The sequence below is a fragment of the Halichoerus grypus genome, chromosome 8 (assembly GCF_964656455.1).
Source record: "Halichoerus grypus chromosome 8, mHalGry1.hap1.1, whole genome shotgun sequence".
NCBI classification, from domain to species: Eukaryota; Metazoa; Chordata; class Mammalia; order Carnivora; family Phocidae; genus Halichoerus; species Halichoerus grypus.
Genome location: NC_135719.1, coordinates 76,081,893 through 76,109,844, shown reverse-complemented (window position 1 = coordinate 76,109,844; position 27,952 = coordinate 76,081,893). Strand labels below are relative to the sequence as shown.

The window sequence follows — 27,952 nt, the reverse complement described above, 5'->3', positions numbered from 1 at the left end:
GTAAGGGTAAGCTTATTGTGTTATTAACGCACCTTATTCTCAGTTACTTAAATTAGGTTTTCTGCAATTTGATCATCCAAAGCAAAGATTTAGATTGGAACCAAAGCCAGTCGGTCCTTTCGGCTGGCTTGAGCTGGAGGCCTGATGAAAGAAGGGGCTCTGGTACCATTGTTATTTCTCAATGTCTAGTTTTAGAACAAAGCGGCAGAGAAGAGTGCAAGCTAGCACAGGAGAGGCATACTTGGAAGACTACTGAGGAATTTGACAGTGGAGAGGAAATTTACAAAGGGGAAAAACATGTATTATTCTTATCAAGTGTCTTTATGCAAGTGACTGTTAACTGTCCTGTCGCCATAGCAAGAACTCTGCACCTCCTAATATTCATTTGAAGAAAGTATAAAACACAATCCCCAAGGACTTTGTCCAGTCTGTGTTGAATGGTGAAAGATGTTACGACAGGCTGGAGTGATCAGGGAAGGCTTCCTAGAAGAGGTAGTATTTGGTCTTAAGGTCTGAGTAGAGTGCACCAGGAGGACAGGAAAGAGAATGGCATCCCAAACAAGAGGCACAGAAAAAGCAAAGCCACAGAGTTGTGAAAGGTCAAGATGCTTTTAATGGAAGCTAATGAAAGTAGCCTGGCTGAAGCAGAGACATTCAGGGATATTAAATACATGTATTATTAAATACACTTAACAGTTTAATTAAAAGGAAAGAGATGCAGTCCAATGGTACACTTCTTTATCAGAAACTTGTTTTTCAACCAGAGGTAATGATAATACCAAAAGTATAAGGGTAAATCTAAGCCACCAGAACTATCATTATTATTTTTAAAGATTTTATTTGTTTATTTGAAAGAGAGCAAGAGCAAGCAGGGGGAAGGAGGGGGACAAGTAAGCAGGATCTGCACTGAGCACGGAGCCTGATGTGGGGCTCGATCTCAGGACCCCAAGGTCATGACTTTGAGCTGAAATCAAGAGTCAGACACCTCATGGACTGAGCCACCCAGGCGCCGCTATCATTATGATTATTAAATGCAATATCCATGTGATTCAGAAAAAGCCCCCACCCTGGATGAACCCATCATCCACATTGTCTAGGCTTATATCCCAGCAAATGAAAACTTACAGAGACATCTTACCCCATGGAGCAACAGCTCCCAGTCATCTTCCTATGTTTCTCTAGTCCGTTCAGAATTTTATTCTCCACATTATTTCACACCTTTTCCATCCTTTTTGAACCTTCAGTGAACTTCCACTCTTTTTTTTTTTTTTTAAACTTCCACTCTTGAGACAGAGCTGTGAAAAGGAATTTTAGAAATGGAGGTGTAGGATGAATCCTGGTCACTACCAGGAGTTTGAAATGGGATATCTCTGGCAACGTTTTCTAGCATCATTTTTTTAGGACTTCACTTGTCTTTTCCTTTCCTGAATTTCTCCTTCTATACTTGACACATACTAACTCCAGGGTTTTCTTCTTTGACTTATCTACTCTCTCACAATGAATTTGTAGTGTTTGTAGACTCCTGTAGTATAAATACTCCCACCATGGCCAATTTCAAGCTACCACCAGCTTGAAATATTTAACAGCCAACCCGAGAGTCTGGGAGCCGGTTCTAGCTCTGTGGGCTCCCTGAGTTGTGCTGTGCTTCTTTTTCTTCACACAGCTCTTCCTGTGGGCCTCTACTCTCTGGCTTTTGTAGGGATTTTGTGCTTGATAATAGGGTGACAACAGCCAGGATCAGCTAGCTGTCTGAGTGTCCTTAAATCACTCACCTTAGACCTATGGGCTGCTAAACCACATATTCTCCTGTTCCACGTGTTAGGGCTCACCTCTCATGAAGTTCCATATTCTAGCAAGACTTAGGGAAGCACAACAAGCATCAAAAAGCCTCTTCCATCTTCAACAAAATTCTGGTTTCTTAGCATTCCTGGTTCCTGGGCATAGTTCTTTTGCATGCTTGACAAGAGGCAACTCCCCTCTCTTATGCATTCCCCTTCAGTGCTTGATAAACATCAGTGTGTATGCAAATACCTGGGTATCTTGTTAAAATGCAGATCAGAATTCAGGAGTGAGGTGGGCTCTGAGAGTGAATTTTTAACAAGTTCAGAGACCATGTGTGTGCTGCTAGTCCAACGACTACACTTTGAGATCAGACTTGATACCCTCTAAGGCCATTCCCAACTCTGGTTGGAGAACGCGGTTGCTCACCCCAAGAGGAGTCTTGATTCTCTGCCTGTTGGGCAGGGCTTTTCATCTGCACTCAACAGTTCTGAGGACTCCAGTGGGCTCTCCCAGCCTCTCAGGTCTGCGACCCCACTGCCCTCATCTTTTGCCATATCTTGACTCAGTTCTCAACTGCATCCCATCCTGGCAAAGTCAGTATCCTCTGCTCTTCACATGGTCATCTTCAAAGCATCTCTCCTGCCCACCCTTTCTTTCCCAGCAACTCACTTCCCTTCCCAGCTCATCCTCACTTCCCAGGCTAACACTCCCTGCCTCCAGGTCCCCAATCTAGTTTCAGCAGTGCACTTAACACATGTGCATTTTTAATTGGGTCTCTTTATGTGGTATCGTTTTTCCATTTGTGTTCTCATGCACATAATGTCTATTTACACCCTCTCTTGAGACTTCAAGAATAGACGTCATGACTTTTCTCTCTCTTTCCCTCTTCTCCAAGTCACATAGGTCACCCCAGGGAAACGACATTCACAAGTATCAACTAGTGTCTTCTGGTGTCTCATCTTCCCTATTCCTCTCTAAGTCCTTCCTTGACTAAGTGATGCACCTTTCTCTATGTTGCAACCTTCTTTTTCCTCTGTCCTGTAATATCATATAGACCCAAACCATCTCAGCTTCGTCATATGAGGGAGCATAGAATTAAGAGTCCAGACATTGGGTGACAAGGTCCTGCCTGAGCTCAAATTCCACTTTCACCTTTTATTAAATATGCAAGTTCAGGGAGGTGATTTTGCCTGTCTAAAATTGTTTCTTTGTAAAAAAGGGAATAGCATGAACAAACTAATTGCAACAGTCTCCTACAGTCAGGAGGGCACTGGCCCTCGGGGAGGCTTCGTGGCTTGTGACCTTGCTTGCCAGGCAGCCACAGTCTCAGATAAAGTGGTTTAGGGCCCACTTATTTTTTAATCATGAGGAATTTAGAGTAGCTCAACATCAAGCAGGACCTCATATTCTTGTTCTATTAATAGTGCCTGGGTTCTGGCTTGATTCTTGGGACCTTATTGCCCAGATCCTGGCTTGATTCTTGGGACCTTATCGCCCAGATCCACAACTGGTTTTTATCCTCATAAGTTGCTGGATAATGTTGTACTTTTTCTCCTGAGTCCTCCCATTCATTTATCTATCTACTGTGCATCTGCTAGTATTCTAGAAACAAAGGTTTAAATCCTCCTCTTGAGTCCTATTCTCAAGCCTGGGTCTCCTCTTTCCACAGCCAGATTTCCCTAATGACAACTATTGAGCAAGTGACACCTCTTATCACTTCCAGGTGAGGCTTCCCACTCCTCCAGGAGCAAAAGTTCAAGATATCAACACACTCCATGGCTGAAGGTCTCCAAGAAAGATGCAACTCACACAGGCACTGGATAGAACAATGCATTATTCCCACAGAGAAGAGACAGAGCAAGATCAGCTTCAGTTGTGGGTACTGGTCCCTCATGGCCAGCAGATCTCATCCTGCAGCTGATGCAGGGGATGGTCTGCAGGCATCCTTCTCCTGCTGCGAGACAAGGACCCGATTCCCTCCCACCAGCAATGGATAGAATAGTGGGGTTGACCAGGTGCTGTATGACACACAGACTTAAGCAGAACAAAGAAGTGCACATTTAGTCTAAAATAGGAAAAGATATTCCCACACGATGTGATAAGCTCAGCACAAGCTCAGCACAAGCTATAGGACCCTGAGATCATGACCTGAGCCAAAATCAAGAGTCAGAGACACTCAACCGACTGAGCCACTCAGGCACCCCTCCTCTCCCTAATTTTTAATTAGATTTGTTTTTTGTTGTCGTTTGTTTATTTTGCTGTTGAGTTGTATAGAACTGCATTTAAAAATTATTTAAGTTGTATGGAAATGCATAGTAATGTGAATAGTCATACAGGAGAGAAAATTTGGCTATAGGGGTAAAAGGAAAGAGAAAGACACATGCTGTTTCTGCAGGACATGCTATAGACCACCAAGCCGGATTAAACATAAAGGTAATATTTTTGTAATATAGGTTATAAAACTGGCAAAAAGACCAATTCTAGTAAAAGATGTAACTATGAAATATCTGCTAGAAATCAAATTCTTTTCAAAGTAGTAAATCAGATGCATTTTCACTTGCTTTGCTAATATAATAAAACTACAAAACCCAAAGATTGTGTGGAAAGGGGGAGGAATCAAAGCTAATAGTTATCTTCTTATTAGAAAGTTTTGAAAATATGGGAGGAACTGAATGAATTGAATTGAATTGAACTGGAGAATGCACAGATTTGCAAGCAACAGACTAGAAAGTTGGATCTAGGTAGAGTTTTTCTGTAATAGTCTTATAAAAATCAGTTAGATCACTGTTAGAGATTTAACAGGCCATTTTTTTCTTCTATTGAGCATTATAGCTAAAAAATGTCCTTACGTTTACATATAAAGCAGTGAGGTCTAAAGTTATGTTATTTTAGCATATGGTCCTATTTCTGAAATGCTAATTTTAGTAGATATTTAGGCAGTTAGTGCAAACATTGAAATAAGAAAATCCATCACCTACATTCTACAAGTTATATTTCCCACTTAGAGCTAATGTTTTCAAACTGTCCACACTTCATTTTAATCAACTTTTATTTTCTGTTGTCCTATTATCACTTTACTGAATCAACTTATGAAGCTTGTATTTAAAAAACAATGTTGCTCATGATTTCAGTAGCTCAGTAATCAGTCCTTTAGCTGGATGGGAAGAAATTAATCTCAAGATCAGGGGCCAAGTCTTAGGTCATCCAAAAGCATCTCTCAGCATGCATGAATTCCAGAATTTCACCTGTAACTGCACTTTAATGAAGAGAAGATATAAAAAGCATCTCAGATCATATCTGCACCAAGCAAATTATTAACATTGCAGACTGAGTCTTTTTTTTTTTCACCGAAAGATCAAAATTATTCTCTTTTTTTAAACAGGTAAATACAGTTTGCCAAGTAAATATTTGCAGTCATTAAATAAATATTGGGATGTTAACTATGCCTAAGAACTGTGCTTGTTACTATAAAACAGGCTGAAGAGAAGATGGAAAATTTATTTTCCAAGTTTCCCAAGTTTTAAAATGTATTACCTATAAATGTTTCTCTTAGAGGCCTCTGATCTATATATCATAGAATGCCATAAAAATGGCTACATTTTTGTTCATTTAGCACAAATTCTTTGAAACTTTGGCCAAAACAGTTCAACTTTTTAAAATTAAAATAGATATTTCTCCAATGTGTTTTTGGGTGGCTTAAGTTATCTAAAAAACATGTTTGAAGCAGTACCCAGAAAGCACATCCTGACAAACAGAAAATGTTGATTTTGTGAATAATTCCCTGCTTGTTAGTATATGAGCATCTGGGTATCTGATGAAATGCACACTAAGATGTTACCCTCTCCACCAAATTCTCAGTTTTCTGTGTGTGCACACAGTACTTCCATGACTGGGAAGCTATTGACCATGAAACGCACCATTGATTAAGTAACAGATATTTGGGGAAAAAGAAACCACTCTATAAAATGTATACATGGTTATAAATGTTAAAATAGAGAGAAAGGTATACCTTAGAATCCAGGTAATATAATATTCTCATAAACATGCCTTTACATACATATATAATACATTTTTTTCTCCTAAGCATACCTATATATATGTTCATCTCTTTCTCTCTCTCTCTCACTCACACACATACACACACACGAACACACACATCACCTATGTGGGAAAACCTCCAACATCACAGTAAATATATTTCAATCTCACATCCCGACTAACACATGCCATACACATGCCATCAGTAGAAACACACTTCTCACATAGTGATGCAATTCCACAGTTTGGGTGCCATTTTCCATGCTTTAAATATTACAGTGCAAACGATGATTTCAGTGTGACATATTGTGGGGAGTTTAAATTTACAGCAGTCGGGAAATTCCCGAAGTATGTGAAGAACTTCTAAATATCACATGTGCACACAATGACTGAATATAAATAATAAAGAATGATCTTTTTTTTAAAAAAAAATTTATTTATTTGTCAGAGAGAGAGAGCACAAGCAGGGGGAGTGACAGGCAGAAGTGGACTTCACACTGAGCAGGGAGCCTGATGTGGGACCTAATCTCAAGACTCTGGGATCATGACCTGAGCTGAAAGCAGACGCTTAACCAACTGAGCCACCTAGGCGTCCCAGTAGAGAATGATCTTAACATTGATTTTCATTGTGTTTAGAGGCACTTAAATCATATCACAAATGAAACTGCATTATTTCTATGTTGATTTATATAATTTTAATTATTTAGGGCCAATCACTTTCTAAAACTCTAAATAAAGTAAAGAGGTTATATGTGACATTTTGAGGGGAAATTTAAACATGGCTCCTAGCCACAGGAGGAAAATATAAGGCAAAGGATAACAGATAAACAAGAACGGAAGATGACATAGCCATCTGTTACCTTCCCAAAGGACATGTTGGTTTTTCATGACGGTGTTTCCTGTTTTCTTTTTCAATGCTTTACTGGGCAGCATGCTGCTCAGTTAGCAACAGTCAGGTATAGGTTTCAGACAGACACTATTGATAATAGCTAACTGACTTTAGGTATCCCTAATATATACCCTGGCTGATCCTAACAGATTTTGGACAATGGTTAAAACTTTAGGGCACAGGTTTAACCCCAGGTAAGAATCTCAAAGCTACTGAAGAAAAGATAAACTTTTCACATACATGTACACATATATACATATATTTCAAATGCAAGGCAAAAAATTATATAGAAAAAGTCATTAGAGTGAAGGGGGGGAATCGGAGGGGGAGACGAACCATGAGAGGTGATGGACTCTGGAAAACAAACTGAGGGTTCTAGAGGGGAGGGGGGTGGGAGGATGGGTTAGCCTGGTGATGGGTATTAAAGAGGATACGTTCTGCATGGAGCACTGGGTGTTATGCACAAACAATGAATCATGGAACACTACATCAAAAACTAATGATGTAATGTATGGTGATTAACACAACAATAAAAAAGTTAAAAAAAAAAAGAAAAAGTCATTAGAGAAAGTAAAGATATCAGGCTCTAGGAGATAATGTACCAGGATAATCTTAAACTATCCCATGACAAACAACTAGAAATGTCAGATAAAATAAAACAGTATTTTTTTGTAAGTGTATAGAAGTCTCTGTAAGAAACAGAAATCCTTAGATGCTAATAATGAAGAGGGAACTGAAAACCTGAGAGGTAAGAATGTGTGCTCTGATACAAATAATCCAATTAAAAATGGGCAGAAGACATGAGCAGACATTTCTCCAAAGAAGACATCCAGATGGCTAACAGACACATGAAAAGATGCTCAACATCACTAATCATCAGGGAAATGCAAATCAAAACCGTGATGAGATACCACCTCACACCTGTCAGAATGGCTAAAATCAAAAATATAAGAAACCACAAGTGTTGGCGAGGATGTGGAGAAAGGGGAACTCTCGTGAACTGTTGGTGGGAATGCAAACTGGTGCAGCCACTCTGGAAGACAATATGGAGGTTCTTCAAAAAATTAAAAATAGAACTATGATCCAGTAATTGCACAATTGGGTATTTGCCCCCAAAATACAAAAACACGAATTCAAAGGGATACATGCGTCCCTATCTTTATTGCAGCATTATTTGCAATAGCCAAGAAATGGAAGCGACCTAAGTGTCCATCAATAGATGAATGGATAAAGAAGATATGGTATATATATATATATATATATCCCATATATATATATATATGGAATAAAAGAATGAAATCCTGCCATTTGCAACAACGTGGGTGAATCTACAGAGTATAATGCTAAGTGAAATAAGTCAGTCAGAGAAAGACAAATACCATATGATTTTACTCCTCTGTGGAATTTAAGAAACAAAACAAATGAACAAGGGGAAAAAAGAGAGAGAGAAAAAAACCCCAAACAGATTCTTAACTGTAGAGAACAAAGAGATGATTACCAGAGAAGAGGTGGGTGGGAGGACGGGTGAAATAGGTGATGGGGATTAAGAGTACATTTATCTTGACGAACACTGAGTAATATATGGAACTGTCGAATCACTATATTGTACACCTGAAATGAATATAACACTGTATGTTAACTACACTGGAATTAATATATATATAAAAAAAGAATGTGCTCTGATAAAGGGGCTATTTTAGAAAATAGCTATCCATTGCAGTAACCTAAGAGCTTGAGTAATTTTTCCTTTTATGTTGACTTAAATTTCCATAAATCTTATCTTAAAATTATAAATCTGATGTGCACATATTTTAAGTGTGTAATTTGATGAGTTTAAAAAATGTATATATCCATGTAACCAATCAAGAGATAGAACATCTCCATCCCAGAACGTTCCCTTAGCCCCCTTCCAGGCAATCTCTACATCCACAGGCAATTATTCTGATTCCAATTACCACAGATTCCTATCACCACGTTCTTGAATTTTACATAAATGGAATCATAATGTATGTATTCTTTTATGTATGGCTTCTTAAAAATGGCACAGGAAGATCCATGTTTCTACACATAACTACGCCCAATGGGGTTGCTTAACTCCAACAAAATTTAATAATGACGAAGGGTTTTTTTTTTTTTTTGAGAATGGCAATCTTACACTCTGCTATACTGTAAAGGGAATACAGAGGATTCTAGTATCAATCTCCTGTTCCACCTCATTAAGAAGCTGTTAGAACCCTTAACCAGTGTGGATGGATAAGAGCCTCTGTATTTGTCCTATCTTTATGGTGCAAGTAATTTCTGTCACACAGGTATAGATCTGTGTGCAAATGTTGACTTTCTCTTCAAAGATCATAGTTTCAAGATTTGGTCTTTGCAGGATGCACTTATTTATAGATCACCTTCAAACATGGAGCCTTTGTTATTTTGCTAACCTGAGAAATTCTGCAGTTTTATGTTTCTAACACAGGTTTGCTGGGTCTTCTTCTCTGGAGCTGGGGATGAGGTAGGTTTCATTCTGTTTTCCTGGGACAAAGATATGGAAAGACTTTGCTATCTAATTTCCTTATAAAATAGCTTACTGTGGGGGCACCTGTGGGGCTCATTCGGCTAAGCATCTGCCTTCAGCTCAGGTCATGATCCTGGGGTCATGGAATAGAGCCCCACGTCGGAGTCCCTGCTCAGTGGGGAGTCTGCTTCTCCCTCTGCCTCTGCCCCCCACTTGTGCTTCTCTCTCTCAAATAAATGAATAAATATATTTTAAAAAATATCTTACTGCTTGAACAAGCTTTTGTGCAGGACCTTTATGCCTCCTCCAATCAACAACTGCACAGAACTTCTATTTAATTAATTTTCTTACAAAATTTTATGGGTTACATGCACTGCAAGGAGCCTGGAGCAGTGGGAGGCTGTGAGAGGGACCCTAGACTGGTTTCCTTTCACCCTTTCTAAAGATGGTGGTGAGGATAGTGGCCTAGAAATGTTACGGCATTTCTTTGGCTCTCCAGATATAGGAATTAATGAATGAATGATTTTTTTTTAAAAGATGCCTATGCAGACGGAGTGCCTGGGTGGTTTAGTTGGTTTAGCATCTGACTCTTGGTTCCTGCTCAGGTCATGATATCATGGTCATGGGCTCCAGCCCTGTGAGGGCTCCATGCTCAGCGCTCAGCACAGGGTCTACTTGGGATTCTCTCCCTTCCCCTCTCCCTCCCTCTTTGCCCCTCTCCCCACACACACTCTCTCTCTAAAATAAATAAACAAAACCTTTAAAAAAATGCCTGCAGAGAAGCTAAGATACCCAACTGTAAATTCCCCACCTTGAAGATATTCTTCTGCATATCGCTGCATTCAAGTGAGTGAGTGTTTGGAGCTTACTAGGTAATGACTGGTGCCTGCCCCGAGCTACATACAAAGTTGCAGGATGGCTGGCATCCTTCAGGTGCTCCAAACAAGTGAGCACATGATCAGTAAAATGCCCCTGCTGACTTGTTAAATGGGGCTGTGCTAGCTTCCCAGGCTTGAAAAGAAATGCAGGCGGTAACATCCTAGCAAAGCTCGGCCCACATGGCAAGCCAGTGACCTTAGCGGATGAGCTCTCTCAGCTCCTCTCCCCATGTGAACACCTGTCAATATGTGTGCCTCTTTTCTCCCACTGGTCAAATTTTAGATGTTTTAGTTAGTCCATGATGGCAAAGGTCTTCCTTGTTCAAAGCTCCAGGCAGGGTTTAATCACAGTGGCTCAGAGCTGGAATGGCCTTAAAGGTCTGGCTAAATCAAGGCTGCTGGGATTTAGATTTGTGCTTTGTGACATCCCACTGGAGGCCATCTCTATCACAGCAGGTGAAGGAGGGAGAAAACATTTCAGTTGGGCCAGAGCGGGAGTGGGGAGAAAAAAGGGAGGTGAGTAATGGCTCCCTGACCCATGCAGGAATGGAGGCATCTGGGCTCAGGGGGAGGAAGAAACAGGCCAGTAAGGACAAGGGGACTGGGACAGATCTGGGGAGGGCAGTGAGAAGTTCAAGACCTCTGACATTGGGAGATCACAGCGAAGACTGAAAATGAGCAGAACGGGACCCAGGAAAGACCGTGGGCCATGAACCACAAGCAGAAGAGAGGTAATTGAGCAGCCTTACCCCAGCGGGCACCACCTTAGCAGGAGACGGCTACTGGGCAGATGCTGGAGGCCCCCCTCTTGGCTGGGTCTGTGGCAGCTGGGTGAGGAGTCAGCACCCGGCAGTCATTCAACCTTTTTTGAAGCCCAGTCTCTAGTCATTTCTGAAAAAAAGACAAAAAAATTGAGGAGGAGCTGTGGTTTTTTCCTTCAGAGGTGATATGAGTGAACCCATTATGTGTTTCACTAATAAAAGCAATCACAACCTAAGAGCAGCCAATGTGGGGTTGAGGAACGAACGCTACTTTAATACATTTGGTCCATCTGTGATGTTGCTGATAGTATTGGCAAAGGATAGACACGGTTTGTCCAGCAGCAACACATAAGGATTTGTCAACATACCACCACCCCCTAGAAATACATTCAGAAAGTAGAGTGGGGCTTTTACTCATTTAAGAGACCAGAGAGAGCTAGCTTGCGTACTACATGTACTTCAGGAATAGATAAAAACGGATTTCTCAGCAGGTGCCTCTCCATATCCCCAGTGCCTCCATCTTGCTTCCAGTGGCACCGAACTGCACACACCAGCCAGTCCCTCCCCTTTCCCGAAATCTGGGTCCCCCCTTCTGGGCAGCACCTCCATGCACGAACCGTCACAGGCACATGCTCTGTACTCAAATACCCTGCTTCAAATCCTGGCTCTTACTGGCCGTATAAACTTTGGATGCGCTTTATTTGTTGTTGTTTTTTAAAGAGAGAGCGTGCAGGCAGGGGGTGGGGGGCAGAGGGAGAGGGAGAGAGAGCATCTTAAGCAGACTCCATGTGCAGTGTGGCGCCTCATGCGGGGCTGCATCTCATGACCCCAGGATCATGGGGTCGAAACCAAGAGCCGAAACCAAGAGCCGATGCTTGACCAACTGAGCCACCCAGGTACCGCAAGGATGTGCTTCAATTTCTTCATCTACAAAACAGAAAATATAGGGTGTAAGCTTCAATTTCTTCATCTAAAAAAACAGAAAATATAGGACCATAGGGTCATTATGAGAATCACATTTAATCATTTATGTAAAACACATACCACAGTGTCTGAGGCATAAGCGCTCAGTAAATACCTTCATCATCATCATTTTCTCAGGTCTTCTCCCCACTCAGTTTATGCCTGCTCTACGTCTTTCTGCCTCCTCTTACAGGGACAGAGCCGGCAACAGCAGCTCCATCTCATGCACTGTCTCTGACATCAGTCTGCCGAACCAAGGTATGCCCAAAGCACAGCATTCCAACAATACCAGGGTGAGAAAGGAACATTCTTGACCAGATCTTTGTGAACATTTTATTTTAAAGATTTTATTTATTTATTTGAGAGAGCGAGTGAGCATGCACAAGTTGGAGGAGGGGCAGAGGGAGACGGAGAAGCAGACTCCCTGCTGAACAGGGAGCCCAATGTGGGGCTCAAACCCAGGGCCCCGGGATCATGACCTGAGCCAAAGGTGGACACTTAACTGACTGGGCCACACAGGTGCCCTCTTTTCGAACATTTTAAACCAAGCAATAAAGCAGGTTTCGATGGTACATATTTATTATACTATTAATCTGTCTGATGGAAGCATGTGGTATACAGTTAGGGCATCCTAATGATTTTTAGCCAAATAAATGATGCCTGGAACTTTTCTGACTAGCAAATCAAGTCACATGCTCCTTCTCGTATCAGGTGGCTTCTAAACTTCTGGGAACAGGAAAGCCATGCTGGAATCCAATCTACTGTGGGAGAGAAATACATCCATAGGCAAGCCATGGTAATGTCATGTGGTGATGCTGCCATTCAGAGAGATGACAATACCGTACTGTTTACTGAGTTCCCACTCTGTGTCTGGCATTATACTGGTCAGTTCCCATATTGCGACGTATTTAATTCTCGTAACAACTCTTCAAGAAAGGTCTTATTACCCCAATGACGCAGATGAGAAGGCTAATGCAATCTGGTTCAGGGGCACCGACTTAGCAAGTGGCAGAGCTCCTGTAGCAACTTGTAATTTAGGTCTGTCCGACCCCAAAAGTACTAATCCACACTGGGTGCTAGGAGGCTGGGAGAGGGCTGGCAAGGGCCTGGCTGAAGAGTGACTGATTTCATAAGGAAGACAGGAAGCATCGCAAAGGAGATGAACTTGACCTTGTAGAATAAGAAGTTTGCCAGTTCCACAGGAAAGAAAGAGCATTTTAGCAAAGGCCATGTTGGCAAAGGTGTGGAAGCATGCCGTATTTGGGAAACTGTGACAGAGTGGCCCAGTGTGATGGTGGCACTGAGCACATGGATGGGGCTATAGTCCCTTCTAAGTGGATTAGTGTGTCCCAGCACTGGGACCAGCGCCTCACTTCACTCATGACCTCCAGTGTAGACCATGTTGCCTTGTCCCAGCTGGCGCCGCATTTCTAATCCGTTTCTGCTTTCCTCAGCTCCCAGTGCTGTGCCACCTGACACCTAATACTGCCCTTCTGAGACAAACCCCTGGCTTCTTTTCCTGATCAGCATTGATCCCTCCAACTAGTCTGCTTCCAGAAGTCAAGACAATTGACCCGTCCAATCTAGGTTGAGACGGAAGACATTATCCATGTGCCTTCTGTTTCCTAGTTCCAGAAATCGGCCTGGACTTTACCCTGTAGGCCAGGAGCTCTTAACTTGGAATACATGGACAGGCTCCGTGGAATCATGAACCACTAGAATTCTAGGAAAAATATTGTAACTGAACTATTAAAGGGACATGAAGCTTTCACTAGATTCCCAAAGGGAAATATGACTTTCTCAAAAGACCAAAAACCATACAAATGCCACACTGTTCAATACTGTAGCCATTAGCTACATATGGTGATTTACATTATCTAAAATTAAATAAAATTAGAAATTCAGTTTCTCAATCTCACTAACCACACTTCAAATGCACATATAGACATTAGCACAGATTATAGGACATTTCCATCATTGTAGATAGTTCTATTGGATAGGGCTGGCATAGATAACGAGGTGCCACGGAGGATGGCAAAGAGGGGAATCACCTGTGGCGTAAAAGGCTAACTAACAGCAAGTGGAGGACAGATCTGGGGAGGGAAAAGCTACGAGTTGGGAGGGTCTGGGAGGAATCAATCTCATACAGTAGGGTTGGGAATGGAAAGGAGGTCACAAGTGTGAGAAATATGTCAGAGCACTTAGGGAAGGACTAGATGAGGGGATAGAGGCAGAGAAAGAAGTCAAAGCCAACTCGAAGTTTTCTCATGCCCACATGGGTTCCTCTCCAGCCTCCCTCTCCTTCTACTGCTTTCCCATTCTCTTTCAACAGCCTGGGCCAGGTCCTGGGTCAGGGCCCTCACCCTGCCATTCCCTCTGCCTAGAATATTCTTCTTCCAGAGATCCAAATGTCTTCTTCCCTCACCAGCATGAGTGACTAAGAGATGGGGAGACAGTGAATGTCACAGAAGCAGGTGTGAGGGTGAAAAAGCTGATGAGTCATTCTGCTGATGTGAGTCTGGAGGGGCCAACAAAATGCTGAGTCATCACAGATCAGTGACGCATATTCACTAAAGAAGGGCAGATAGTCACCACCAGACCTGGCCCTGAGCAGCTTCGGGAAACAGGTGAAACCGCTCTCTCACCCCAGGTACCCAAGGCCGTCAAGTATTCACCATCTTTTCAGATCTTTTCTCAGGAAATGTCCTGATAAACTTATCAATACTGAGTACTAAGACACTAATATGTACAGTATGGTAGCCAACCCAAATGCTTTTCATTTTAATGTAGGAAAGGGTCCTAACCCATAAGACTGAATCTCTAATGGTGGATTTTTATGCATTGCTGACAAATCTGGTGAGAACACACTTCCCCTATTCCTTCTACTCCTGATATCTCATAGGTGGGCTCCTCATCTCCTTATGAGCTGACTAAAGCAATTTTTGAAAGGCATTTAGCAAAGAGGGTGGACAGAAAAATTCTTTGTGACTAACTCTCCATTACTCAGAAAATGTAAATGGATCAAACGTCCCATCCCCTCCCCCTCTGAGCATGTTGGTAATCACAATGTTACTGTATAATGTGAAAATTTCCAAATAGAACTAAACTCAGGTCTATAAATATACATGATTAAGGCTTCAAATATAGCACTGCTTTATTTTCATGGGGGCTATTTCTGTGTGGTGATTGCTTGGCTGATTTGCAATTTCAGAATACAAATGGCTTTTCTCCATAACTAATGGGAAACTTGGCAGGGTGCTGCACACCCAGGCCCTCCTGAAAAAGTCTGTTAAATAGTGGTAAGTGCTCTTTCTCTGTATTACATAAGCAGAGCTGACAAAAGGCAACAGTACAACTCCAGAGCCTGCTAAAGTGAAATAGTGTTTGTTTGGTTTCTCTTCTTATGCTAGAGGAATTCTGACTCTTCTGGTAATAAATCATGAAATGATCATGAGCACATATCCCTGTGATAGTCTCCATTAAAAATACTATGGTACAAATTAGGAATAATGCCAATGGAGAGTTCTCAGACACTGGATTTACAAGTAACTAAAAAATGTTTAAATAAGAATGGTGTAAATACACTCATAACCATGGGGACAGAACCAAAAAAAAAAAGGGAATGCCTGAAGTAAGGAGCTCAATGGCTGTTACAAGCAAAACACTGACTAAAGAGTTTATTATCTCCATCTAATAGGGAGAACAGTGTAAGTATGACCTATGGTGATCTCAGTACCATAAAGCAAGTTTTCTAATATCATCACAGACAGTACAACCCACCTTGGAGCCAGGCCTTTGTAGATCAATATAACAAAATGGTTCTATTTTGAAGCAGTTTGGAGAATGATGCACTTTGGAGTCAAAGTTCAAATCCCAGTTCTCTCACTTATACATTTTCTGACTTTGGATAAATAAGGCTTAGAGAAGTTTTCTCAAATGTACAATGGGGATTTTAAAGTAATACCTATGTTTTAGGGTTATTAAGAAAAATCAAATGAGAGAGGATATAAAACCACAGTAAATACCCAGTAAACATCTTTAATATTTTATCTAAAAGTCTATCTTCAGAGTCTCTCACTGATTTGTGAGCCTCCTCCTCCTGGCTCCATGGTCCCTCTTCCTAGAGAACCTTAAAACATTTCTTCCTGCCAGACACTTCTAAGGATGTAGTCAGGCCAGATGTTGAATTAGAACTCAAGTCAATGGCAGGGCCCCCAAACCTTGTGTGGAAGAAACAGATCTCACTGGAGTGGTTGTTTTCATTAAAACCGAACTCCAGGTAAGGAGGCAGAATTAGGGGGAAGTTAATCAAGTTTCGGTTTTAAGACTCTTCTTTTGGATGGCCCCTTCTAAGACCTTATGCCTAATTTTGTATTCATAAATTTGCATCCTTTTTCCTTAAAGATGGCTCTTAAAATTGTATATGCTTTGAGCCCACCAAAACTCACAAGTGCTCCTGTCTATTGCATAAGCTGTAAGCCCACCTGGCAGCAGGGCTGACCTGAAGATGGGGGTCACAGGGCTAGCCTCAGGTGTCTGCTTTCCACCTTCTGCTGATGAGTCCCAGGAGTGGTCAGAGATCAGGGATAAGGCCATGTTGCAGGTGGGTCTAGAGGTTCCTAGATGAAAAGAAGAGCCAAGTGGTATCAGGAATGAGGTAGGGTCTGACCAAGCTGAGGATTAAGGGTAATTTTTCTGCAACAATACAACTCCCGAGACTGCTAAAGTTAAATAGTGTTTTTTGGTTTCTTTTCTTATGCTAGAGGGATACTGACTCAAAAGTTAAAGTTCAATAAAATAAATAAGATGTGACAAAAACGGGTACAATAAGGCATTAAATCAGTGTTTCTCAAGTGCGATCCAGTCCAGCTCAGATGCTATAGCCTGACCAATACTCACTGAGAACCACTTAAAAACTAGATTAAAGAAAAAAAATCTGTTAGAAGGTCCTGGAAACCTGCTGAGATACTCAGGACTTGTGGGGAGGGAAGCTAACGGAGGAAATCCTAACTTTTTCCACAGTATTTTCCTCCTAGGGGCATGCAGTGGACTGAATGTTTGTGTCCTTCCCAAATTCGTAGGCTGAAATCTGAACCCTCCATGTCTCAGTATTTGCAGGTGGGGCCTGTGGGAGGTGATTAGGTGGAGCCCTTATGCATGAGATTAGTGCTCTTACAAAAGGGACCACAGAAAACATTCTTGCCCTCTTTCTAAAATGTGAGGTCACAGTGAAAAGACTGTACTTTATGAAACAAAGTGGGTCTTCACCAGACCCGAATCTGCTGGCATGGAGATCTTGGACTCTCTAGCTCCCAGAACTGTGAGAAATAAAGGTTTGTCGTTTAAGCCACTCAGTCCATGGTATTTTTGTCATAGCAGTCCAAATGCAACAAAATAGGGCATTTGGCAATTCTTGGCGCAGGGCAAACAGTGAGAAATCAGCAATAATTTAATGGGACTGGGAAGATAAATACTGAAGTTTGGAGCTGCCAAGGGAATTAGGACTTAGAATTAAGATCCTAGAGAAAAATGGAATGCAAAAATGGGAGCTCACCATCAACATCAATTTTCCTCAGGTAATTTATTGATTAAGTTATGCATGACAAGAGGCTTGGAAGCCAAACAGAAAATGGGTGAAATAGCAAAGCAGAGTTTTGGGTCATTTCATAACGCTACGGAGACAAAAACTGAGTTCAGGACTGGCCACAGAGGACTGGTTCAAAAAATATCCCAGGCCTTCAGCTGGGACCTCTAGAGGACTACATCCTAGGACTGAGGGTGAGTTAGAGATAGCCTGACCTTCCCAGAGACAGCAAGCCAGTCTGGGGGAAGTATGGTCCCAGCTAGATGGAAGCAATCTAACGTAGAAAAATTTTTACAAAATTTTATGTAAAAATAAAATGTATAACAACAATAACACAAAGCTGGATGATTTAATGTAGTTAGTATTATAAGTCTTAGCATCATCTGAGAAGTGGAATAGGTATTAATTCTTAGTAGACTGTAATAAGTCAAGAATGTCTTTTGTGGGGTGCCTGGGTGGCTCATTCAGTTAAAGTGTCCAGCTCTTGGTTTTGGCTTGGGTCATGATCTCATGGTCCTGGGATCGGGCCTCATGTCAGGCTCCACACTCAGCTCAGTCTGCTTGTCCCTCTCCCTCTGCCCCTCCCTCTGCTTGAGTGTGCTCTCATTCTCTCAAATAAATAAATAAATAACCTTAAAAAAAAAGAATGTCTTTTATAATCTTTAGGATAACTGGTAAAAGAATGTATTACTAATAAACTAAGAGAATGAGGAAAATAAAACCATAAAAAATACTTTATATATACAAAGGAAGTCAAGAAAGATGAGAAAAAAAGAACACAAAACATAGGGAAAATTAAATGGTTAAAATAAACCTGAATATATCAGCAATTATATAAAAGTAAAATGATCTCCTCTAGTTAAAAGACAAAAATCATTACACTAATTACATGAGTTGCTTACAAAAGAGAAATCTTAAATATAAGCATGCAGAAAGACTGAGTAGGAGGATAGAAAAAGATATGGCACGAAAAATCTAACCAAAAGAAAACTGGTACAATTATATTAATATAAGACAAGGTAGGCTTTAAGGCAAGAAGCATTACTAAAGTTGAAGAGGAACCATTTCCTCATGATAAAAAGGCCCATGAACCAGGAAGGTGTAATAATTACAAATGTGTATATATTTAATAACATAGTCTCAAAATGTATCAAGCAAGAATTGACAGAAGGCTAAGGAGAAAGAAATGAGTTCACAATCACAGACATGCTCTTGTTGGGCAAGCCAAGAATACATGACTGCTCTTTATTCAGGCCATTTCTCAAGGTTGCTGAATTTGCAGCAAGCAACCTTGATGGATGAGGTCAAGTCTCCCTCTGGGACAATAAACAAGCTGGCTTACTGCTTGCTATCTGAGGGGTGGATTCCCCAGTGTTCCTCTGCTATAACACAATCCACTGAGTATGCAGGCATCCCTCGGGGCCCTCCACGTCACATCTCTGGGACTTGGGGAGCAAGAGGAACTGACACAAACAAGCCTGCGGATGCCCATGTTGCTTGCAGCGCCATGAGTGATGCAGCCTTCCGTGTATCAGCCGGGAGTTCTGCAGCTTCAACGTATTGGCTTACAAGTAGGAAATCAAACTCCACACCCAACAATATGTTGCTTATGACAGAAACATCCTAAGCATAAGGACATAGAAATTTGAGTAAGTGGGACACCTGGGTGGCTGAGTCGGTTAAGCGTATGCCTTTGGCTCAGGTCATGATCCCAGGGTCCTGGGATCAAGTCCCACATCAGGCTCCTTGCCCAGCGGAGAGTCTGCTTCTCCCTCTGCCTGCCACTCCCCCTTACTTGTGCTTTCTCTCTCTCTCTCTGACAAATAAATAAATAAAATCTTAAAAAAAAAAAAAAAAAGAAAATTTGAGTAAGAGAATGGAAAAAAATATGCCATGCAAAAAGCAACTAAAAGAAAGCTGGTACAGCTATACTAATGTCAGAAAAGGTAGACTTTAAGGCAAGAAGAATATCTAGACATTTCTAAATAATAAAAAAATTCATCTATCAGGAAGGTATAATAATTCTGTTTGTGTGCTTTTAATAACATAGCCTCAAATTACACAAAGTAAAATTTGATAAAACTAGAAGAAGAAATAACACACTGGAATTTTTTTTTAAACACACCTTTCTCAGTAACTGATAGAACAAGCAGACACCCCCCCCAAAAAAGTGAGACTATAAGGGATTTAAAAAAAATAATTAACAAACTTGACCTAATATATATGTAATACATGTATTATTATATAATTATATACATATTTAATATATATTATGTAAAATGGTACCTTACTACTGTAGAATAGTCAATCTTCTCAAGTGCACATGAAACATGTACACAAAAGTCCCGACAAATTGAAAAGATTATCATCCTACAGAGTATGTTCTCTGACTGCAGTGAAACAAAGCTAGAATCAATAACAAAAAGATAAGAAAAATGCCCAAATGCTTGGAACTGAAGTATTCCACTTCCTAAAAAGTTTTTTTTTTTTAATTGAGGTAAAATTCACATAATATAAAGTTAGCCATTTAAAGTGAAAAATTCAGTGATGTTTAGTGCGTTCACAATGTTGTACAACCACCATCTCTACTAAGTTCTAAAACATTTCCAACAAAAATGAAAAAAAGATGGATTAAAAAGAAGTTACTACGGAAATTAAAAAAGCATTTTGAACTGGATGTTACTGAAAATATGATATGGGATGTATGGGATATAGCTCAAGCTTTGCTATGAAGATATTATACATTACTTTTGGCAATATAAATTGAACACATTCATAGAAAAACACAATTTACCAAACCAACACAACAAGAAACAGAATAGTTCTATACTATTAAATAAATTAAATTTGAAATTAAAAACCTTCCCACAAAGAAATCCCTAGGCTTAGATGATTTCACTGAATTGTTCCAAAGTTTGAAAAAAAGAATACCAATTTTAGAAAATCTTTTCCAGTGAATAGAAAAAGAAAACACTTTCAACTCAATTTATGAGGCCAGCATAATCTTGATGTCCAATTTGACAAGAATGATTCCATCATAATAATTATAGACCAATCTCTCTCATAAATATAAGAATCCTAATAAAAATATTAGCAAACTTAATATGACAGTTATTTTTTTTAATTAGGAATGTAAGGTTGCTTTCATATTTGAAAAACCTATCAATGTGAGGACTTTTTTTTTTTTTAAAGATTTTATTTATTTATTTGAGAGAAAGAGAATGAGAGAGAGAGAGCATGAGAGGGGGGAGGGTCAGAGGGAGAAGCAGACTCCCCGCCAAGCAGGGAGCCTGATGCGGGACTCGATCCAGGGACTCCAGGATCATGACCTGAGCTGAAGGCAGTCATTTAACCAACTGAGCCACCCAGGCGCCCCAAGGACTTCTGCTTCTGCTCATGAAATAGTAACTCATCAACTCACTATAATCAACAAGAAAACTGGAAAAAATATAGGAAGCAACTATTTTCAGACAGTAAACAATAGGCAGCATAGTCTGTGATCCCCCAGAGAAAGGAACAAAACAAGGTGAGCCCGGTGACTGCCCTGGCCTTTTGCCCAGAGGCAATTTCCAAACAGCAGTACAGTGAAGAAGAACCTAAGTAGAAGCCTCGCAGCCTCAGCCCTAGCCCCTCGCAGCCCCTAAATTCTCCTAGCAGAATTTAGGAGCTAGAAACCTGGGCAGGCTGAGCTGGCTAGAATTTGTGGGGCGGAGTACATGAGAAAAGAAGAGTTATGCATACAGAGAACTGGAGAACTCTGAAGAGGGGTCCCCTCAAGTCTACACGTGCACAGGGTCGAACTCTAGGAGGTCAAGTGAAGAATGACTAACTGCCTGCAAGCTGTAAGCTAAACAATTTCCAGAGCTCGCACAAGCCTAAGAAATGTTTAAACTTCTACCAGCCCGAGTACGATACCTCATTGAACACCTGGGGCAGTGACCGCAGGAAGGGTCACAACTGACTGAACTAAATGAACCCTAGAGTTAAAGGTACTCAATACCAGTGCAACAAAGCTTAAACACAAACACCAAAAAGATTGACCACACAATCCACAACTGCATGTCAAAGCAAATTTCACCACTTTTTAAAGGAAGACAGCAAGGGGCGTCTGGGTGGCTCAGTTGGTTAAGCAACCTTGACTCTTGGTTTCAGCTCAGGTCATGATCTTCAGCTCTTGAGATCAAAATCAAGCCCTGCAGTGGGCTCTATGCTCAGCGCAGAGTCTGCTTGAGATTCTCTTCCTCTCCCTCCCTCTTGGACCCTGCCTCTACTTGTGCACACATGTGCACTGTCTCTCTCTAAAATAAATAAAATCTTAAAAAAAATAAAGAATAAAATCTAAATATTCAACAGCATAGCATTTGTAATTCCAGGATCCAATAAAAATTACTAAACATGTAAAGCGTAGTAATTTTGGCCCATAACCAGAAGAAAAAAACAATCAATAGAAAGCACATCGATGCAATTCACCACATTAATAAAGGAGAAAAGCTTATAATCATCTTGATGAATACAGAAAAAAATGTTAAAATTCAACATTCATTCATGTTGGAAAAAAACCCACTTGGCATACTAGAATAGAAGGAAACTCTTAAACTCTGATACAGAGCATCACAAATCCTATAGCAAACACTGACTAGTGAAATACTGAAAGCCTGGCCCCTAAGATTGGGAAGAAACAAAGATACTCATTCTGATGGCCTCTACTCAACACTGTGCCGGAGGCCCTCAATAGGTTAATATGGCAGAAAAGGGAAATAAAAGGCATATAATTAAAAAGGAAATAAAAACTATTAAGGCTATAAATAGAAATCAAAGTACTGTCATTCACAGATGACAAAATCATGTGTGTAAAAAATCCAAAAGAAACTACAGTCAAACTATAAGAAATAGTAGGTGAATTCATCAGTATCAGTATGTACCAGGTCAATATACAAAAATATATTGTATTTCTATATACCAGTAACAAAAAATTACAAAATGTAATAAAATGTAATAAAAAAGTACCATTTACAATAGCACAAAAAAATAAAATACCTAGGAATAAATTTAATAAAAGATGGCCAAGACCTTTGTATAGAAAACTACAAAACATTACCGAGATTAAAAGGCCTAAGTAGGGACGCCTGGGTGGCTGAGTTGGTTAAACATCTGCTTTCGGCTCTGGTCATGATCTCAGGGTCCTGGAATCAAGTCCCTCATTGGGCTCCTTGCTCAGCAGGGAGCCTGCATCTCCCTCCCCCTGCTTGTACATGTGCTCTCTCTCTGACAAATAAATAAAATCTTAAAAAAAAAAAAAGGCCTAGGTAAATGGAAAGAGGTGCCATGTTCCTAGATTGTAAAGATGTCCATTTCCCCCAAATTGAATTACAGATTCAATGCCATGCCAGTAGAAATCCCATCAAGTTTTTTCTTTTTTTTTGGTAGACTTTTCAAGGTGATTCTGAAATTTATACACAAAGACTAAGGCAATAAATATCTTGAAGAAGAATATAGCTAAAGCATATACACAACCAAATATCAAGATTTATTAGTGACAGTAATTAAAGCAGTGAAATGTTGACATAAGAAAACTATACAAATGAAACAAGTTCAGAAATAGACTCACACATAAACTATCACTTGATTTATGACAAAGGTGACATTATAGTTAGCAAGGGAAAAGATGGTCTTCTAATAGTGCTCAATCTCAATCCCTACCTCACATCATACAGAGAAATCTTTTTTTAAGATTTTATTTATTTGAGAGAGAGAGAGAGCACAAGCAGGGGGAGGGTCAGAGGGAGAGGCAGACTTCCCACTGAGCAGGAAGTCTGCTGCAGGACTCAATCCTGGGACTCCAGGATCATGACCTGAGCAGAAGGCAGATGTTTAACATACTGAGCCACCCAGGTGCCCCATAGAGAGAGATCTATTTGAGAGGGCAGACACAAAAAAAGCACATTCTGTATGATTCCATTTCTATAGAGCTCAAAACCAAAACTAATCATGCTCAGTGACCTTTTCTTAGGAGGCTCACATGAAAGAATGTCATGGTACATTGATCAAACTTTTATTCATTTGCATTTTCAGGACGTTGCTAATACCATATGACACTCAACAAATTACACTACAATGTGACATTTTGTACAAATCACTTCACCTCTAGTTTCTTCTTCACCTGTGTTACTTCAGCCTCTGGTTAATTAGAAAAAAAAAAAAATTAAGAGTTTGTGTGTGTGTGTGTGTAGGGGAGGAAAAACTTTACCTCTACCTTTTTAGGGTTGGTGACTGGGGCCTGTGAGTTAAATGGACAAAAGACAGGTTAACAGGAGAAGCATACAAATTTAATTGATATTTTAAACTTTACTTCCATGGGGGTTACATGGAAAAGTAAAAACCCAAAAGAAGTTGTTAGGCTTAGAGGCTTATATACTGTTTTAACAAAGAGTGATAAATTGTGAACCAAATAGGCAAACAAAAAGGGGGCTTGGGCTTTTGGAGGTGGCAAATTGGGGGAAAGTAAATATATGGGCAAACTAATGGAGAATAAGGGTTATTTTAGTAAGGTTTATTTGTGCAGACTCATCTCAGTGCCATCTGTTTCTAGTAATAAGCGTTATTTTCCTCTTCCTAGTACAGAAGAGAGGAGACACCTTTACAAATGAAAATTGGTCACTTTTACAAAGGGACATTGATGCCCTGATTTTTGGCAGAAGCAGAGGCGAGTTATTCCTACATCTGCTGCTTCTCAGTTGCCTTTAGGTCGAAATAATCCTTATGCCAAAGTGGCATATTTTGGGGTGGTATATTATAATGCCCTTAGTTTTCTAAGGGGAAATCAAAGTTCAAGTACTCCAGTAAAGATATTGGTTCCCAAACTACTGTGTTCTGCAGTTAGTTCCCTAATGTGTCTTTTAAAAAAGTTCTATGGTCAAATAAGTTTGGGAAATGCTGGGTTAAACAAAGTTAAATGTGATTTTTTTTCCAGCAAGAGTTCTCAGAACCTTTAATTAACTAACAATGCAATGTGATTCTGCAAAAAAGGTAATAATTCATTGTGTCTCCAAGCTTATTAGACCATAGAGCATGTTTCTCAGGATTTTTCAAGACTAGTGTTTTCTTGTTATGTATGTTGAGAAGTAATGGGATTAGCTACCCTTGCGTGTAAGGGTAGAAGTTTGAGCAGCCACTGAAAGAAGTATAAGCCAAACTAACTGAATAAGGTGGCGCAGTGTCCGTCAACAGTAAACATGCTACATTCTGAGTCATGCTCCAGGGGACTAAGCTCCAGTTTGTCCCTAGGAAGAAAAACTAAAGTGTCCAAAACTTCTGGATCCTATGGAATTAAAACCCTTTCTCGGGCACTAAAGAGTACCAATGGATGAAGAAAAAATGGTCTCATGTGTTCATTTCCATCCTTGGCACAGTACAGCTCCAGTTGCATTATTCTTAAACATCTATTAACATGATTGCTTCATAATTACAAAGGCTAACGGCCAAGCCTTTTCACAGGAAGCAAGGCACTGCTTGTCTTTAACTGCTCTTCTGGCTCATGCAAAAGGGTCAGCCTTTTAAAAAATCTTTTTAATATGTTAACTGAAGAAACATCTCTAAAATGTCATTCGAGTGACTGCAAGATAAAAAGGAAAAGGCCCATTCAAAGGCACAGAGCTAACTAAATGCAACAATGAGATGATTTGGGGTTGGGGGAGTGCAGGATTCAGAACTGACGGAAGTCATCAGACGCATATGGTACCCAGTGTCTTCCCTCTGGTTATCCTGTTCTGTCAGAATTTTAATTTCGGCAGAGACCATCCTCAATACTGTGATCGACTGATTCAGAGTCCCAATCAGTAGACTTGATCCTTGATCCTCCATTGTCATCTGCTGCCACATGTCCCCTTCTTCATCATCTTCCATGCTCTCGCAATAGGGGTAAAGCTAAGTACCCAAGTCAGAGGATTGGTTGGCAATATCCTATATTATCTCAAGGATTTGGGGAAAAAAATGGAGAGAGAAGGACTAGTATCTATGGAGCAGCTAGGTGCCAGATATTTTCACAAACATTCCTCATTAACAAATAGGCCTTTTTCCAATTTTGAGAAGAAAGAAAACTGGGGCTTAGAAAGGTTATAAAACGTACCTAAGGTCAAACCAAATGCCGATGAGCAAATGAGGTAAAATTTGAGCAAGGTCTGTGTGAGTCCAAAGTCAGTTTTACAATAGCACGCTGTTTCCTGATCATAAAAAACTCCATTTATATAGGAGCATGAATGACCCATTTATGCCATTTTTCTCTGTATCTAGTGCAACATCTAAATTTTTATCATCACCCTAACTTCAAGAGACCTGATAATGTTTAGATCATCTCATTCATTTGCCCAAATCAATGGAGCTATTTATTCTCAACTGCTGGTAATGAACTTCCTTAACTCAGCATTTTGTGGAAAAAAGTCTAAATACTTGAATTGCTTCATTTCATGCTCATTCTCTTGCATACATCTTTTTGGTTTGCTTTTAAAAATAGATTCCAAAATCATGACATATTCAGATCTGAAAAACAGGATGGAGGGCAATGAGAACACTAATCTGAAATGGTCACATGCCCGGAGTACCTGTGTCTGTTGTAATCCCAATAGAAAACTCTTGAATTTATGAAGCAGTCATGCTTGTGGCCTTGATTGAAAAAAAACACTAAACAAAACACTGTCCTAGGACTGTAGACTTGCATTCTACCCCATCTTCCACAGCTGCCACCCTGGTTAAGACTGACTCAGTTTCCTCATTATTTAATATAAGAATCGATTTCTTAAGTTCCTTTAAAAATTCCATAATTCTATAGTAAACCATAATTCACTGACCATTCCTGTGAAAAAACAATTTAAAATAATGCAAATCCCACCATTATTGTCCCTTTTAAAATTTCTTTGACAAAAGCGAAGGACCCACCTGTCTTCCAGTTAAATTTTCTTTTTAGCGTGACAGAAAATCAAACAGCAAAGAAAAAATCAAGTCACTACCTAGACAGAGTGATACACAGTGTCTGGAAAATGATTTACTTAATGAGAAAGCAGAGTAATAGTTTGCTTATTTTGGTTGCAGGTATCATGATTCATATCCTCTAAAGGGTAGAGAGAAAAATCAATCTTTTCCAGGAAACACAGTAATACAGTAAAGCTTCTTTCCCTCTTGATTAGCCTGATACTAGAATATTCACAGATGAAAGTAATCCTGTGAGTGCTATTCCTCATACAGACGCCCACAACACCTGCTTCCAAATTCTTATCATCAGAGAAATTATATAACAGACTATCTGGCTCAATCCTTACTCCAGTAACAAACAGCCCAAGGTTTCCCAGTACAGTTTCCTTGGCATTCACTTTCCTTTTCTTATGTTCAGATGTAGTAACACACCTTGTAATATGAGAGCCTGACTCATCTCCACCACAACCTGGTAGAGCTGAGCAAACACTAGTCAGTCAAAAATATCACTGACTTGACTTTCTTGGTTTCATCTCCTTATGAACTCATTTCTTCAAAATATGAGGATCAGAAGCATGTCAGTGGCAGTGTGCAGTTCTTGCCTACTTTTTCAAAGGTTCTCTGAACACTGTCAAGCCTTTAGGTGGAGGCACTAGAGGGGATACTTTGGGGAAATACTCCCCATCAGCCATGCTAGCAGATGCCGAAATGGGGAACAGAAGTAGTGGGCAAGTTTCTCCTACCTTCTTCCTCTCTTTTCTGGCCACCATGCCCAGGAAACTTCATAAGCAGAGGTCCCATGTCAGGAAACATCGGTCACACTCACTACTAACTTTACCATCACAGACTCGTCACTCTCTCATTCACGTTGAGGACAGTACAACAATCTCAGAACAATGTTTCTCAAACTACACAGTACATATAAATCACCTGGGCACTTTGCTGAAAAGGAGATTCAGATTTAATAGATCTAGGAGAGAGTGCAAACTGCTACAGTTTTAACGAGCTTCGGTGGATGCTGATCCTTCCGGTTTGCAAACCACACTTGATTAGCAAGGTCCTAGCATCTCTGCCCTCCCGAATCTCAAGTACATTCTACCTTAAGGTCTCCTTGTGGCTGGTTCTCTATCAAGAGAACTAAACATAGCATAAGACTCAGAACCTCTGCATTGTGAGAATTCTATCCTATATGGGGGAGCTAAGTTCACTAACTTTCACTGTCTGGATTCTGGATCTTTCTTCTTGCCCAGATGGATTTGCCAGCTTCTTCCTGCTTAGCTGAATGACATATCCTGGCTCAGCCTTACCAGCTTAATTTGATGCCATTCTGCTAGCGACTCAAACATTAGGAGCACCTGCTAAAATACAGATACCTGGGCCCTAACCCTGAGATTCTGATTCATTAGGTCTAGAGTGGCCCCAAGAATAAATAGACATCCTAGGTGATTCTAATACATTATAAGACTTTGAGGAAGGAAATACATGTAGTCTCTTCAACTGATTGGAGAAATCTGTATCTATCTATGACTGTCAATGCCTTTACATCAAGGAAGGCAGCCAAGAAAGGTAGGAAAAAAGGAAACACAA

General features: G+C 40.3%; 2 long non-coding RNA genes across 5 annotated transcripts in view; one reads left to right on the top strand and one right to left on the bottom strand.

The window, feature by feature from the left end:
• LOC144378834 (uncharacterized) overlaps positions 1 to 27,952 on the top strand; it is a 101,439-nt gene that overhangs the window by 47,949 nt on the left and 25,538 nt on the right. The gene's annotated exons all lie outside the window — the stretch shown is intronic.
• LOC144378835 (uncharacterized) lies at positions 1,062 to 16,427 on the bottom strand. Its single transcript, XR_013440613.1, has 3 exons — positions 16,302 to 16,427; positions 10,843 to 11,781; positions 1,062 to 1,295 (listed from the first exon to the last, which is right to left on the bottom strand). It is a non-coding gene; the product is annotated as an uncharacterized LOC144378835 (long non-coding RNA).